Source organism: Micromys minutus (genome assembly GCF_963924665.1).
Source record: "Micromys minutus genome assembly, chromosome: 1".
NCBI lineage: Eukaryota > Metazoa > Chordata > Mammalia > Rodentia > Muridae > Micromys > Micromys minutus.
Window position 1 is genome coordinate 81,307,992 of NC_137969.1, and position 16,751 is coordinate 81,324,742.

The following is a 16,751-nucleotide window of genomic DNA, read 5'->3' on the forward strand; positions in this document are numbered from 1 at the left end:
CTGACTGGTAACTAAGTGTACCTTTATGACTTTGTTTTTCTCATTCATACAGCTAGATCACAATAATGGTGATAAAAAAAGTCAGTCCAATCCCGTGAGGCCGCTATGTGGATGAAGGAAGCTAATATATGTAAACCACTTGACCCCATGAAAGGCCCCTGGCATACTTAGTGACTGTCAATTCATGCTTTGATTTTAGACACTGCTTACTGCTTATACTGGGGACAGAGCTTACATGCCCCTGCATTTTAGTCCCTTTGGATGATGGCTTGTGTGTGAAAGATGATGCTGATGCTGATGAGACACCAGCTCCACTTGTCACCAGCTCTACCTCCTTCCCTGCATCCCATCCATCCAGCTACACAATAACCCTTATCCTGTCTCCCCATCAGCTGGCCTCTGTCTCACCTGTGAGTCCTCTGCCTCCAGCGGAAAGTCATTTATTCTGCTGATAGGCCTTCACTTTCCTTCACATTTTGTTTTCTTGGCTAAATTATTATCTGACTGTCTTGGGCAGGTGGTTTATCTCAATAACCTGAGAATGTGTCTAAAAATGAAACACATGGAGGAAGGATGTCAGTTGGTTCATTGCGTGAAATGTGGATGTTGGTTGAGACATTTTATGGGACATGGCAGAGAACATGCAGCCTTGAAATATTCAAGTAGGAAAAAGCAGAGCATGTTCTCTAGTCCTCTTCCAATCACCAACATCCTAAGTCACAGAAATGAAAAATGACTTCCTCACTTATAGTACCAGAAATAAGTCCCAAGTTTCCTGTTCCCAGCTGATATTCTTTTTATAATAAACTGCTCTTTATGTACTTCATAAATTTCTATGATGCTACTTATTACCAAACCCCCTTAAAACAAAAACTTCAAAGAGGTTGCCATGGCTTGTCTAGATTTCTTCTGTCTGCCCCTATGACAAATAGCCCCAAAACGTCAAACTTGCTCTCAGGCCCTTTCTCTGCCCTTTGTAGATGCTGGTAAGGCTGGCATGGGTATCAAGGACAGGAGTCTAAGTATTTGGATATTAACAGAATATACTGTAGATAAAAAGAGGTATGTGTCATAGTTACACACATCCTCAAATCAATAGTGTGTTGGAGGCTCGTGCTACAAGAAGTTAATTCAACATGTGGGTCTGACTCAGAAGCTATCCCTGACTTGGAAACCTTGAGTGGATATGGACATAAAAAGAAAGCTGTTCCAAGAACTTTTGAGCAACCAAAGAAGTCTCATCTTGAATATGTTCACTGACTTGCAGAGAAATGGAAGGGTCTCTAATTTCTCTTTTCAAAGTTTCTCCCAGGGCAATGGAATGGTCTTGGGTAGTTTGAAAACTCTTGCTTCAGAAGGTGTCCTGGTTTTAACATTTGCCTGCAATGTCAGCCACATAATCCCAATATTCAGTCAGAGTGTGTCTTCTTATCTGGACTCCACATCTACATTTGTAGAACACATTTTTATCAAGTACTTGGCAGGAGATATGGAGTGGCGAGGAGGTAATTCTCTTGTATTGCACTGATTTCAGAATTTTTATTAAAAACTCCCCGAATCCAGTTCCACCAATATAGATGGAATTGGAAATGTGTGCTTCAGACTGCATTAACCCTATAAAAACTGGATTTAATTACAGGAGGCTTCGGCGATCGTGCCCACGTCCTTGCTCCTGTGTGGTATTGTGCTTCCTCTTACCACAGAGACACTCAATGAAATTATAGATCAAATTCATTTTCAACTCCTATGGTCCACAGAGGCCCATAGATTATTGAGAAGAGCGTTAGCATTATCCACTTTGAATTCCTGAGTGTTTATTTTAGAAATACAGAAAAAAAATCAATTACAATCCAAGAGGATTTATGTGTCCCCACAAAGAAATCATGCATGCCTGGTTAGGTAGGAGTTGTTTCCACTCGAGAGTCACTTGTTCAAGTTACTACTAGGCTACATGGAGGAAACTAGCTCCACCTTCACCCTCCATCCTAGTTCCCAAATAGAACCTGCTGTCCCTTCTGCTTTGTGGATCACTATTCCAAATCTTATATTACTCTAGAGATAGAAAAAAATGCCCATGCCATTTGGAGCTATTGTGGATCACCTTACAGAACTAATATCCAGTGTCCACTATTAACCTCTGCCATTTCTGTCACAGATCCAAGACCTGCATTGACAGGGTATTGGCACGGTAGTCAGAGTGCTGATGATAGCACCTACACTTAGGGGCAGCTAACTTTGTTATAAGTCCATAAGTGGTCTGTATGTAATCTTGTCTTTCCCCACAGAGCCCTGCCACTTTCCCCAATACCAGACTTGAGTACTCCCAACTCTGATTATTTGCTGAATGCCTGATTTTCTTGTTTTTTTTCTTGCTCTTCTAGGACCAAAGAGCTTCCCCCAAACTACATTTTGAGAGTCAAAAAGAGGCAGAATTTCAAAATAATGGCAGTACCCTCTTCTGTTGTTGCTCTATAGTACCTTGAGTTCTAATGCTCCCTGATAAATAGCATGCTAGAATATGATAATAGAGCAAATGCAACTTGTTATTACGTGGTACAGTTGTCAACTGGGAAGCCATTACTGCAGATACCCAGGGATCCATAATGATGAAAGTAGTGATCACATGGATAATTAAAATGTAAAGAGATTCATCATTATTTTAAGCCTCTAGTTTTTTCCATGCCTAGTCTTGATTTGTTAGCTCACAAATGCACTTCTTTCTGCTTCTACCTACTGTGGAAATAGAGAAGACTGATTTACAAAGTCATTCAAAACCAGAAAGTAGCAAAAAGAGGAAAAACAGAGTCCTGGGTAATTCACAGCCTAATGGATCATGCCTGGATGACAGTGAAGGGGGCGTAGTACATTTCTATTTTCATGGTAGGCTTGCCTTTGGAGACCAAAATAATCCAGGTATCAGCTCATCAGTGTCTGAATAATCAAGTGTTGGATGAACTTCTCTGCAGCTCCAAGAAGAAATCTTCCACTAAGGAGGAAATGTCAAATCTAATGTCGCCCGGGCTGCTTCTTCTTGTCTAAGGGTTGTCTTGCCTGTGACTTTAGATTAAATCTCCATGCTCAGGCTTCTTATCTGTACATGTGGCCTCATGATCATCATCAGAAACTGCTCTGCAGAGAAGGAGAGCTGAGTATAATGAGGGGGAAGTGAGTGTCAGTCCCAGAAGTAGTATGCACCCCTCATCACACCCACCTCTACTGAAACTCAGAAGTGACTCATAGCTTTTACAGGTTCCTCCATGACATGTCAGCCCATGTGTGTGAGCATTTAATTGGCCTTCTCTACAGAAGGATAATGCACAAATTTGGACTCTGTAAGCCAGGCTCTTGAGAAGTAGGGTCATGTCTCTGGTCTCTGATGCTGAGGTAAAAACAGAACAAAATTTCCTCTGTGCAGAATCCTTTTGGAAGAAATGCCTCACAAATCTGCTTTGGTCCAGGTTTTAGGATATTAGGTTTCTCAGTCATTAATGATAGTCATTATAGCACTGCTGGACAGAGTACCAGATGTCCTTTCTTCATCAATGTCAAGAGATGCCTTACTCCTTCAAGTATTAAGCTTTCTTTCTCTTTCATATATGAAGATCTCAAATCTGCTTGGAGCAATTTTTATTTAGATGGCTGCCTGGTGAATGGGTCTTGGGTACATGGCTACTACTCAAATAGCAGCATCAAATATACAGCTGAATGCTCATTTGAATGTCAGTGGAGGGGTGAGAGAAATTAAAGTTGATATGGAATCTGGGGTTGCCAGACACAAGTTTCCACATATTCTAGAGAAAGAAAAACCTGGGTCCAAAGCCCATAGCTGATATTAGAAAGTCACCAATCACATTTGCCATTTTGGTAGGATCCCTCTGTTAATTGGCTGAGTGGTTGTAAGAAACAAGTAGCCAACAGTCATCTAAATTCCAGTGTATCACCCATCCAGCTATGCTCTGTGACACAATTAAGGCAAATAATCCCTGTTTGTGTCTAGCATGCCTCTTTGTTCCAAATGAAAGTGTCAACAGTATAAAAACAAACCCTTTATTGTATTAGCCTTTAATCTCTTACTCATCCTTAGCAAAACACAAAAATGTATTCATATTGTTCAGACCAAAAACTATGGAATTGTTCTTGACTCCTTCCCTTTAACACTATATAAATTTAGCAAAATTTTACAAAGTTATCTTCAAATATGCCCAAAATGTGGTCTCTTCATTACTGCACATGTGCTGCTCTGGGCCACTAGCAACTTTCATTAAAAAAAAAAAAAAAACAAAAAACAAACAAACAAAAAAAAAACCAAACTGTTCTACTGTGATCTATTTTCTATATAACAGCTAGAGATACTATTTTATTCATTTACTTCTTTGTTTTGTTTTGTTTTTTCACACAAAAGGAAATTATAATTTTTAATATCTTTTAGTTGCTATATGAAGCCCTTGGTTATTTGATAATTATGTTTTTAATATCTATTTGGAAATTTTATTCTGGTATACAGATGCTTTTCAGTTATCTGATACTTTGGAAATAGCTTATATCATATTTACTTTGTTTTGTTTTTATTGAACATTACATAGCCCTGGTTGCCCTTGATCTCACAGTGACCCCCCATCTCTCCCTCTTGGGTACTAAAATTAGGGTGTGAGCAAGCACATCCAGCCCGAGTGGTTCCTTTACATTCTAAGTCAGATCATGTAACTCCTCTTCCATGACTTTCTAGTTCCTATAAAGTATTAGGCAAGAATCTCATGACCCGTATGACCTTCCATGACCTTGTCTCAGCTAACATTACAGCCTCCCTCAAAATCTCTGGTGCATCTCTACAGGTTTTTAGGTACACTTGGGAATTTCAAACACACTCTTCTTTCTGCTTGAAATGATGTTCTGAACACTCGTATTGTTCCTTTTTCACTTCATGTTGGCCTCTCCTCAAATGCCTTTTATAGACTCTCCTCATACCGTTTAACTTAATTCCTTGCTCCCTTATCTTGCTCAATTTTCTCTATAGAGTGTAACAAAAATGTAGTTCACTGAATACAAGGACTTCTTTTATGTTCTGCTTTCTGGTTAGCAAACAAAACAATGAGTTTTATTTTAACCTTTTTTCCCCTGTGTATATATCATTGATTGTACTTTGAGCATTTTTACACCTTTCCTTTCCTTCCATTTTCCCCTCTTCTCACTCCCACTGGTTCCTATATTCCCTCAACACAATCCTCTTGCTATATCCATCTATCATACAAATGTGTGTGTATATGTGTATGTGATGCATATGATATATATGTTATGTATATGTATATATGTATGTGTATATGGTATCTATCATATCTCTCTTTTAGAGCCTAGCTCATTTCAACTAAATCAGTGGTCTCCAGTTTCACCAACTGTCTAAAAATTAAATAATTTCATCCCTCTCCATAGCCAAATACAATTTCATTGTGTGTGAATATTACATTCTTTTTATCATTTCATCTGTTGATGGACATCTACACTGATTCTATATATTAACTTGTGAATAGTACTGTAATGATCATGGCTATTATAATATTTCTGTGGTACGATGACTTAGGTACAACTGGAACGTAGGTAGTTCTAGTTTTGATTTTCTGAGGAATACTCATACTGGTTGCCAGAGAGGCTGCACAAGTTTACATTCCTGTTGGTAATGGCTAAGCATCTTTTTCCTCCTACATCTCACCGGTATTCATTGTCATCTACCTTCTTGTGATAGAGACAAGAAGGTATCTCAATAGAATTTTAATGTACATTTTTCTGATAGCTGAGAATGTTGAACATCTTGTCAAATGTTTTTGCTATTTGTATTTTTTCATTTGAGAAGTGCAAGTTTAATCAATTGCTTATTTATTTTTATTAATTAGGTAATTTTTTTTGTTTAATTTTATGAGTTTTAAAAAATATTTTAAATACTAAACTTCTCCAAATGTGGGAAATAGCTCACATTCTATGATCTGCCTCTTAACTCTGGTGATTGTTTCTTGTTAAGAGTCGTTTAACCTAAACTTAGCCATATTAGTCAATTCTTGCAATTATTTCTTGGGCTAGAGTTTTGTACAGAAATGTCCACAATGAAATTTTCAGTTTACTTTACTTATGTGTCCCTTGTTGCCAGAAATAGTACCTGGAGGGTAGCATATACTCAGCAAATACTCATAGACTACATAAGTAAAGTCAGTGAGATAAAGCTTCTTCCATAAGTGGAAGGTGGTATAAATCAGTAGATCATTCCAAAGAGACTTTTCTTTAAGGAAGAACTCAAGATTTTTATAACTGTGTGTCAAATTACCTCAGTAAAACTATGGGTCCTGTAATAAGCATTCCATGGTCCTAAAGCTTCATGCTTCCCTTTCCTACACAAAGCTGTGTGTGTCAGCAAACTCTTGGTATACCATAGTGAAATCATCAGTGTAAGGATGACACCCTAAAATAATTGGACATTTACATTGGAGGGAGAATTTAGGGAGACTTCATTGTTAAGGCAGGAACTGGCATATTATTGCCAGCACCAATATCAACCAGAGAGTCTTGGCTTATGACTGATCTAATGCTTGCCCATCCATCTAATTGATTACTCTTATTATGAAAGCTTGTTTTCTCTTGCCTACTTTAGAAGACATTAATTAAGAGCCCCAGCTTAATGGTTCTTCACTAAGTTGAAGGACTCATTTTCCTGTTTCTGTAGCCTACTCTAATTCCACTTGGATTTTCAGGGGATTTACAATAAAATACATGTTCTCCTCTTTGCATGGTAAATATTTGGTCAGCTTTTGAGGGCTTAAAGATTGACATTCATCATTTCAAAGTCTCACCTGATTAATACTATAATATAGCTACTGAAAATACATATATTCTCTCTCTCTCTCTCTCTCTCTCTCTCTCTCTCTCTCTCTCTCTCTCTGTGTGTGTGTGTGTGTGTGTGTGTGTGTGTGTCTGTCTGTCTGTCTGTCTGAATAGTGAGAATAAAAATACCAAAATGTCCAAGAAGTGATGCATAAGGTAGTTTAGTCTTCTCCAAATAAAAGTTCTCCAGTAATCTACCAGGTACAGGTTCCTATGTGAGTTTACATAAGTAGCTCCAATTGAAAATGGGAATATTCAGTATGGTATACAATGTCTACATTGAGTTGTTTGATTTTTCTAACTTAAAATACATGTTTGTGGCATATATTCAAAATTATTCTCTCATCCTGACAGTAATGAAGCTGGTGAGACATGTCAATAAAGCTGGTGATTAGTGTCCTATGAAGCAAAATAGAACTTAGCAAAAATTTTGAAAATTGGTCAAAAATCTTTCTGGTGGTGAAGTTAATAAACAGAATTCATGCTTTGGGATTTCATTATATAACACATTGCCAAGCATATATTTAATTTCAATATTGTAGAATCCAATGAGATATGGAAAAGAGAGAGGAGAACATCTGCTTTGTAGCTTGCATTGTATATAAAATAAAAATAAGTTGTCCACAAGAATACCATACAATGCCTTTGAGTGTCTTCATAGGAAAGATGCTGTAATGTAAGGATTAATGTGCTCAACTGCATCCTCCATCACTCACCATGCCATAGACTATCATAAGGGGCAAGGGGTTTCCCTGTGGGTAAGAGAAGGGGCTGGTCAGCTGCACTGAGACTCCTTATACACTTTTGTCTTTCAGCTACAACTTAAGAGATAAAAATAAATAAATCTTTCCTAAGTCTGACACTGAAATAAAAAACAACTTTCCACTAATGTAGCCCTTTGTTCATGAAGCTAGGTTACAAATGGTTTGCTGCAGGCACTGGGGTTGTGCTGAGAATCCTTTCTATTAAACCCAGAGGGGAGATGAGTGAGTCAGTTATTGACTGGGAAAGCCTCATAGCTCAGGGTAAAGAAATGAGCTATCCAAGGTTCTGAAGTCCATCACAACAGAAAGGAAACGGAATTTTCATGCTCAATTCACTTCACTCCAGACACTTATTGAGAACTAGTATGTATTAAGTACTATTAAGTTGGCACAATGAAGATGAATTAAACATTGTCCCTGCTACCAAGTAGGTCATAATCGGGAAACAGAGAGCTAGGTCAAATATTAGCAATCTTGGGTCATGTCAAAACTAAAAAGTACTTGGTAAAGAAAAGGATAATCTATCCCACACCTGACGGGTCAGAAATGACATACCTAATGAAAAGACTTATGAGTTAAATATTTGAGAACATTCCCACTACTGTTTTGTGGCCAGTCCACAAAAAATAACAAGCTATATAAAAGTTATATGGGGACTGTGCTCACATGCATACATGTGTGTTTGTGCTTGTAGTTGAAAGTAGAGGGGTGGATAGTGTTGCAAGTTTACAAACTGTATATGCAAAAGCATAAAACTATGATAGTGCAAGAAATTTTTTATTCTACTAAAACTTAATATTAGGGGCAGAGAGTCATAGAGGGTTAGTCTGGAGAAATAGCCAAAGGCTAGGTCATGAAAGAGATTTGGACATTTTGTAAGCAGTCAAGTCACTGGAGTGGTTTGAAGTGAAGAAGTGATATGGTTTTTCTCCATGCTGATCTGCAGCACTATAGTCCTGTGGAGGAAGAACCAAGGTTGGTAGTCAGATGTGAAGGAGGAATGTGAAGAATTGGAGACTGGCTGGAAGGTTGGAGCTGAGCCAGTAGTAATAGGCTTTTGTTTGTAAACCCAGCACACTAGAGGAAAATGCAAAGGTATCATGAGTATAAAATGAATAGAGGCTTAATAGAAAGATTTTATCTAAGAAATAAATAAAAAAGTTGAGGACTGAGATAAAACAACAGTTATTGAAAAGAAGGACAAGGGGTACTTTTAATAATCCCAAAAGAAATAATGACAGGACTTTTGTTGAGTACTGGAAACACAGGGGACCAAGATATTTCTGTCATTTCTAATGGGTGATAGCATATCAAAGCAGCCCAAAAGAACTCCCATGTTACTGGTTTTCACATTCAAAGGGGTGTCTTTTAAGTAGATGCTGGCCTCTCTACTCAATTTCCTAATCAAGCTGACTTTCTGACATTATACCTCCTGTTCCTCTATGTTATGACAGGAAGGACTGAAGGTCCATCAACCTGTTGTTAGAAAGCACTCTGTTGGGCAGGAAGAATTTGGAAATAAGAATCATGATTTTTGGAGGGGTGGGGGCTTTTTCTAAGTAACCACTAACATTCATATTTGTCTCTACCAACTGCCAATTAGCTGTGCCTCAATTTTCTAACATATACAACGGACATTTGACAAGACATTTTTTCTATCTCACAGTGTCAATGTGAAAACAGCCATTGCTTTTCCCAGACAATGCTTTTGCAATTTCTGTGTCACACAGATGTAAGGCTCTAATATTGTAATTGCAGGAAAGGAGAGCAAAGCAAAATCCATTGAGAAAGGGATCTAGAAATGGGCCATTCTGCAAAGCCCAGAGAACTTTTTAACCATTCCTCTCCCTCTTCTCAGTAGGCAATGAATAATATATAGAAATATGACCACAGACATAATGCCTAGTTCAATGTTCATAATATCTATTCAATATTCAGCAATACACATGTGGTATTACAGATGGTTATCAGATGTGATGGTCTCTTTCTTACACATCCAAAGGGGGAAACAGAATATTATAAGACAACATCTAGTTGTTTGGTTTATCCTGATTGTTGATATGATATTACAGTCAGCAATCATGTGCAAATTAAAATGTAATTATGCACATAGACCATCCAGGATTAAGTCACATTTCACAGATGTGTGTTAAAATACAAAGTACCCTTTGGAATACATTGTGACCATGATTTGCTGTTTTCCCAAGGATATTATTACTAAAACAGACAAAGTACACAGGTAATGATTGCTTAATACATTAGCATGCATGATAAATTAGGAGTTGTATGAGCTACTAAGCATTCATGTTACCTCAAAGGGTCAGTAAACAATTTAATTGTGCATCAACAGACACGCCATCCAGCATGTCATTACTCCCTTGGCAGTACAGACTACTTAGCTCTGGGGGAGATGGCTCAGTTTATTGAAGATCTCATCAGTGCCACACCACACCATAATCTCCAACAGGAAAATGTGCTTTATGTAGTCTTGATATGCTGAGTTATGCCTTAGCTTGGGATCCTTACATCCATGGCCATAGACAAGAATATCATGGTGGTAGATGTGATAGAAGTAAAGATGAACTGAGCTTGTGATGTCATGAAGGCCTGTGGTTGACTTCACTGCTTCTGTTTTTCACCAGCCACAAAGTTGTACTCAGTTCCACAAATCTGGGTAACCACAAGTCTGGGGGAGGAGTCCTTATTGCCAACATTCTGGGAATGGTTTATGGGCTGTAGTCCTGAGATCTGCTTTTATTTCTCTGCAGTCTTCAAGACCAGACAAATCCTCATCATCATTTCTTTTCCATGACACTTGGCAAATCTGAAAGTGCAGCTTGATATTTATAGAAAATCCTAAAAAGAAGTGTGATCTCCTCTATGTTCTTGAAGCACCCCTGTATAAGTCACACCTCTACTTTCTGTCTCAGATGCATGGTTTGCAATTCATTTCTGAGGAGGAAGAGAATGAAGAGACTACCTTTTTCTCCCTTCATACTTATGAATAAACTTTCATTTTATGCATATTTTGTGCTCTTTCCCCCATTTCAGTGTCTTGGGAGTGAGCTATTAGTCAATGGCTAAGTGAGCAAACTAACATGTACTCATTGAAGGTTAACTGGGTGTGGAATTCATGTTAAGTACAATTAGAAGTTGTTTTTATTTAAATTACAATTCCAACTGAGAAGATTAAAGAGTGACAAATGAAGTAATTTGAAAACAATGATAAAATAGCCTGTTTCAAATAACCATGACCCATTTCATGTATATGTGGTTATGATGGTTTGGATATGCTTGGCCCAGGGAGTGGCACTATTTGGAGGTGTGGCCTTGTTGGAGTATGTGTGTCACTGTGGGCATGGGCTTTAAGACCCACTTTCTAGCTACCTGGAAGTCAGTTTTCTCTTAGAGGCCAGCAGATGAAGATGTAGACTTCTCAGCTTCTCCTGTTTCATGCCTGTTTGGATGCTGCCATGCTCCTGCCTTGATGATACTGGTTTAAACATCTGAACCTGTAAGTCAGTTCCAATTAAATGTTGTCCTTATAAGAGTTGCATTGATCATGGTGTTCGTTCACAACAGTAAAACTCTAAGACAGTGGTTTACTTCCAAAACTATTTTAACAAACACAGTAATGCACATGTATTCAGAAAACAAACTTAAGAACAGCAGACTGGAAAAGGCAAAGAAAATAAGGCAGAGATATAATTGTGAGCCAAAATTAGAAATAAATTAAGATTCCTAGTAGCCAAGGCAAAAAAAAATGATAAAAATCCCGAGGTCTTTCATTTTCATGTGAGTATTCTATTTTTCCAGGAAAAGCAAACACTTTTCACTACTAAATTCTATGGAATTTATAATGTGGATCACCCTATCAGGAACACTGAACAATGTAATAAACAATATCTTCCACAACAATTTTTAGAGAAAATGTAGAAATGGTAGTTGTTTGGCTACTTCTTAGGGTGAACTGTATAAAAGTCACAGGCATGAGAGCCAACAGAATTCAATAAAGATATTTCTGCAGGGAACAAAGTTAATGTAGTCCTGGTATGTAGCTTTCTGAGTAGCCAGCAAGATGTTAATACATCATCTTGTATATCTTGTATTGGCATATATTTTGATTCAACTTAACGCTTACCAGTTAACAAAACCACACTCCAATCTGGAGCTAAAAGGACAGTTGCTTTACTGTTGAAGACTAACAAGAACAACAATGCTTAGAGGAAGAGTGTTTTAGACATCAGACCTGAACACAGGCCAATATGTATTTTGTTATGAAACCCTGAATACTGACAGTCATTTTGCTCAGGACCCTAAAGAAGGCTTGGGATAGGAATGTGTATTTTTCCTAGTGCCCATATATCAAGACAGAAAAACGAGTTTCGGTTAATGTATTAAAGATTATCTGTTTAGATTTCTAAGAAAGTGTCTGAGGTCACAAACTCATAAAGAGAAAAGGCTTGAGGCTTTGGTTTCAGTCCATGTCCAGTGTCCACTGCTTAGGGCCCATGGAGGCAGCATATGAAGGTGATAACACAGGCTATAGCAAACTGCTTGTCCATAGCCAGAAAGCGACAAGAAATATAGTAAGGACCCAGGGCCTCTGAATATTGCTCTGGAGCACAGACCCAATAACCTCAGATCTTCCCATATGAACCAGCTTTTAAAGTTTCACAGCTCTCTGTAGCCTAGAGAACAAGGCTTTAACATCAGCCTTTTGCACTTCAACACCCAAATTAGAGTGGTGTGTTTAGGACAAGAAGGGAGAAATAATGATATTCCAGCTGCATATAGTCCAACAGTTTTTGAAAGGTTACCTCCTTCACTCACAATTTAGGTCTCTACAAATTTCCCACCCAAGGCTACTCAAGAGTCTTTTGTCTGATTCCAGTCGTAAAATGTCAATGCGTCATTCATACTAGAAGATGACTGTTGCGAGTAGACTTTGGTTGACTTGACTCAATTACTTTTTATTGGAAACAAAGCCCTGGCAATGGTGGCCTTTGAGATGGTAGGCTACTAAGATGCTAGGATTATACTGTCTGATTCTGATGGGGCAGCAAGACAAAGCCACCTAGAATCCTCCCTGTCAAGAACCTATTAGGTTCCCTATGATAAACCTGCCAGCCTCCCACTGGAGGCTCATTCTTCATGCTTCCTGTCTTTAAGAGTTTACTGTAAAAACAACATTTCAGAAAAGAGACTGACCAAAGGACTGACTTCTACTGTTGGAAGGGTCAAAGGCATTGTCCATTTCAGAGACTTCAAGCTAATTGCCTACAAACTAAGTTAGGTCTGGAGACCTAAAGACTGAATTTTCAATACATTTTTTTCCACATAGAACTCAAAACTTCCAGACCTCTTTAAAAATTGCAGATCTGGCATCAGTGGCTCTGTGTTAGTGTATGGGTTTTTGTTTGTTTGGCTTGGTTTAGGACTTTAGAAACGGTTATAACCTAGGCTGGCCTGGAATCCTCTGAGTAGCTGAGGATAGCCTTAAAGCTCTTATCTCCTTCCCTCCCTGTCCTGAATGCTGGCATTACAGGTATATCTATGCTAATGTACCCAGTTTATGCCATGCAAAGACTCAACTCAGGGTTTTATGCTTGCTAGGTAAGTACTCTACCAAGTGAGCTATGTCCCTGACCTGGTGCTAGCTTATGAGTCAATCATGGAGCAGGATGACCTCAGCCCATTATCACAACATGGTTCTTCTGTTTTGCTCTAGTGCCAATATTCTTCAGTGTCTTCTACTAGACTCATTTTATCTATTTGCAGGGCTGCCACATACTATGACATTTGGGTTTTAATCCTTAATCTGGTCCATTTATACTTGTCTCAAATAGAGAAAGAGACCTTGGTCAAGGTCATATATCACATTTCTGAGCAAGCCAAGAGTTGACACTGCCTTCCCAGGCCTCCCCGATCTCTGTGCCACAGACTGAAGAACATGCCAGCTCCTGATGAGGAAAGGACTCAGGAGCACACCAGAGACAAACTCTGCACCGTTCACACAATTTTGCCCCAGGCTGGCTTTGCCTGAAATCATATTTGACAGCCTCCCCCAGAAAAATCAATTTGTTTAAAACAGCAACTGATTTCACCCTGGGTAAAAATGTTTGGCATATGCAAAGCAGGAAGCCCTTTCTAACCCATGAACAAGCAGAATTATTTACCATATACACATACACAACAAAATTGTTGAAGTGTGTTTTCTTGGAGGAGGGACATTGAAATATTAAGGACATGAAAATTTGGTTCTCTGAGAGCATTTCTCCCAGCACACAATGTCTTTCTTTGTTATAACATTTGAAAGTATATTTGTCACTATTTTGTGCTTTTAAAGGGGGGAGGGAAAAGGAGGAGGAAGGAAGGAAGAAACGCTCATGATCCTGGGCTCTCATTCAGAAGCAGAGCAATATGAAGGGAGGAGGGGAAGCTGAAAGAAATGGCTCTGCCTAGATGAAGAAATCACAGGCAGAACGTTTCCAAGCTGCTAAACACCAGAAGGAGATAACAGGCAGTGTGTGAAATGCCAATTATGATGGGAACTATAATGGAAACAGTCCTGACAGCAGTCCACACTGTGCTTTGGAAAGCCTCAAGTGCCAGGCAGACGGAATCCTCCTGCGCAGGTGCGTTTGACACCGGGGCTTTCCCTACCTGGGAGCCCTGCGGTTCCAGGGCCCCAGTCATGTAGGAAGCCCTAAAGCAGCTCCCCAGAAAGGATGCTCAACAGTCCCCTTCTGCTGCACTAATTACTTGGCTTCTTCTCTGGAGCACACCCCAGAGTCCCCGCCTTTCCCAAGTCAGTCTCTTGATGTGCCCTCCCACTGTGTTCATGGCACATGGCTGGAACCTTTGCTCTCCTTATGCCCCCCTCCCTCTTCTTCAACCTTCAGGCAAGACTCCAGCCTTCTCTTAAGTTATCTCCTCCCAAAGCTTGGTCCATGGCACTCCCACCCATCAGAATTCTATTTTCTCTATCCTTGCTGCTGAGCTGCTGTAACTCCTTAGTGGCACGTATTGTACTCTGCCTGGCTGCACAGCTCTGGCTCCACTGTCACTATTCCTAACTAGATTGTGAGTCTCTCAAGATAGGAACCATGACTCAGTTTTTTCTGCAGCCCCACATGGCTAGGGTTTTATTGTTGTTTGCTTTTTTTTTTTTTTTTTTTGTCTATAAGCATTTGATAAATGTTTAATGGAAATAGGACTCTACTTTTTTTTTTTAATACCCTGTATAGCTGGAACGAGATGGACCAGCCATGTGAAGCCAAGGAGGGAGAATGGTGCTTCATCACAAAATATACCCCATGTCACCCAGTCAGCTTAACACAAGTGGGCTGCCCTCCCCAACCCCCATAACTGACCCCAAATGGTAACCTATGCCTTGGTACCCTGTGTGGGAGATGTAAATGGGCCAATTGTAGTTTTTGAGATTTCTGTGTCCTTTTTCATCTAAGAGAAGGGAGTGTTGTCTCTGAGGCTTCAGTGTCCAGCCATCCTGACTGTCCTCTCAGCCCACACCATTATCTGTTCTTTCTCACACTTGCCTGGCCTTCTTCTAGACAGACTCTGCTTTCTGAGGTAGTAATGAAAAAGCAGAAATGACCTTTCTTCAAGTCTTCCTTCTCCTTCAGGGCTTGAGTCAAGCTCCTGTGCTAACCCATGTCCTGTGCTAACACATGTCCTGTGCTAACCCATGTCCTGTGCCAAGCCATGTCCTGTGCCAAGCCATGTCCTGTGCTAACCCATGTCCTGTGCTAACCCATGTTCTGTGCTAACCCATGTCCTGTGCTAACCCATGTCCTGTGCTAACCCATGTCCTGTGCCTCTGTCATGGCTGATCTTCTCATCCCAGAAAAGGGATCATCCTCTTACAGGTGCTCAGGCTAAGATTTCAGGACCTTTCCCTTACCCTTTTGGTGACCATCCCAGTTTGTCTCTGCCTTTAGAAAGCAGTTCCAAATATCCCCCTTCTCCTCCTCTCCTCTACTGTTACTCTCTGCACGCACAAAAGATGCCCAGTAGCTCAGACCAATGCTGCCTCAACAGCATCCAAACACCATTCCTTCTACCCCCCTGACCCTGGGGGCCTACTAACTCCCAAGGGCAAGAGGGATTGCACAGCAGAAAGAGCCAAGACCCCAGATGCCAGAAGTCCTCTCCAGGTTTGCATCATTCCAGACTGAACCTAACCTCTTCCAGATTTACATCTTTCCAGCTGCTCTGGCCTCCTGACTTTCGCTATGGTGCACTGTATCTCCCTTCTTCTGGTTGTTGATTTCCAATATCTCCTGCCCCAAACTCCTTCCCAGACTACCCTCCTCCATAGTCAAGCCTCGGCTCAATAATGCTCCCCGTAGAGTTCATTCCTTCTCTTCCTGTTCAAAGGACACCCAGACCACCACCTGGTATCTCTCTTAATCACACAGTCTGCTGTTTGCTTCTCAGTCTCCAACACTATGTTGGGTTTATCTGAGGCCATAACGTCACTGTGCTATTTGTTTGTATGGAGCCCATCCCCCCATCATTCTGCCATGAATTTCACCAGAGCAGACATTGCCTTCGTTTCCTGACTTTACTTCAGAATTGAGGACTGAGCCTTGCACGCCAGGGTTGTGTCTTCTCCATGCACGTGGCAGGCGGTTCCTCTCATCTCCACGGTGTTCCACACACCCACCACCCTGATGTCTGTCCAGCCACCTTGACCGTTCTACATGTATTTGGGAAATGTCTCTACTTGCATTTCCTAACACCCCTATGTTCTCTGTGACCGCTGTCCCCAACCCCACACCTGGAAGATGTGGCTTTTCGTTTTTTATAAACTGATAAAATATTAGAAATTCCCCTGTTGATGTATATAAAGATGATTGAGGATTAATATTAAAAACAAATAGAGCAATGCATGAAGTCAACTAGAGCCTCTCAAACTGCAGTCTACAGAACCCTGGGGAGTTTTTGGACTTTATGCTTTCATGTTGATATAAATCTTTTAAAAGTAGTTAATAAAAAAAGCATACCTTGCTTTATCATAATGTATACTGGCCACATCATAACCAAGTACTCTGCTGTGACTGTGATACCTGTACTGCAGCATTGCTCTACAATTTGAGT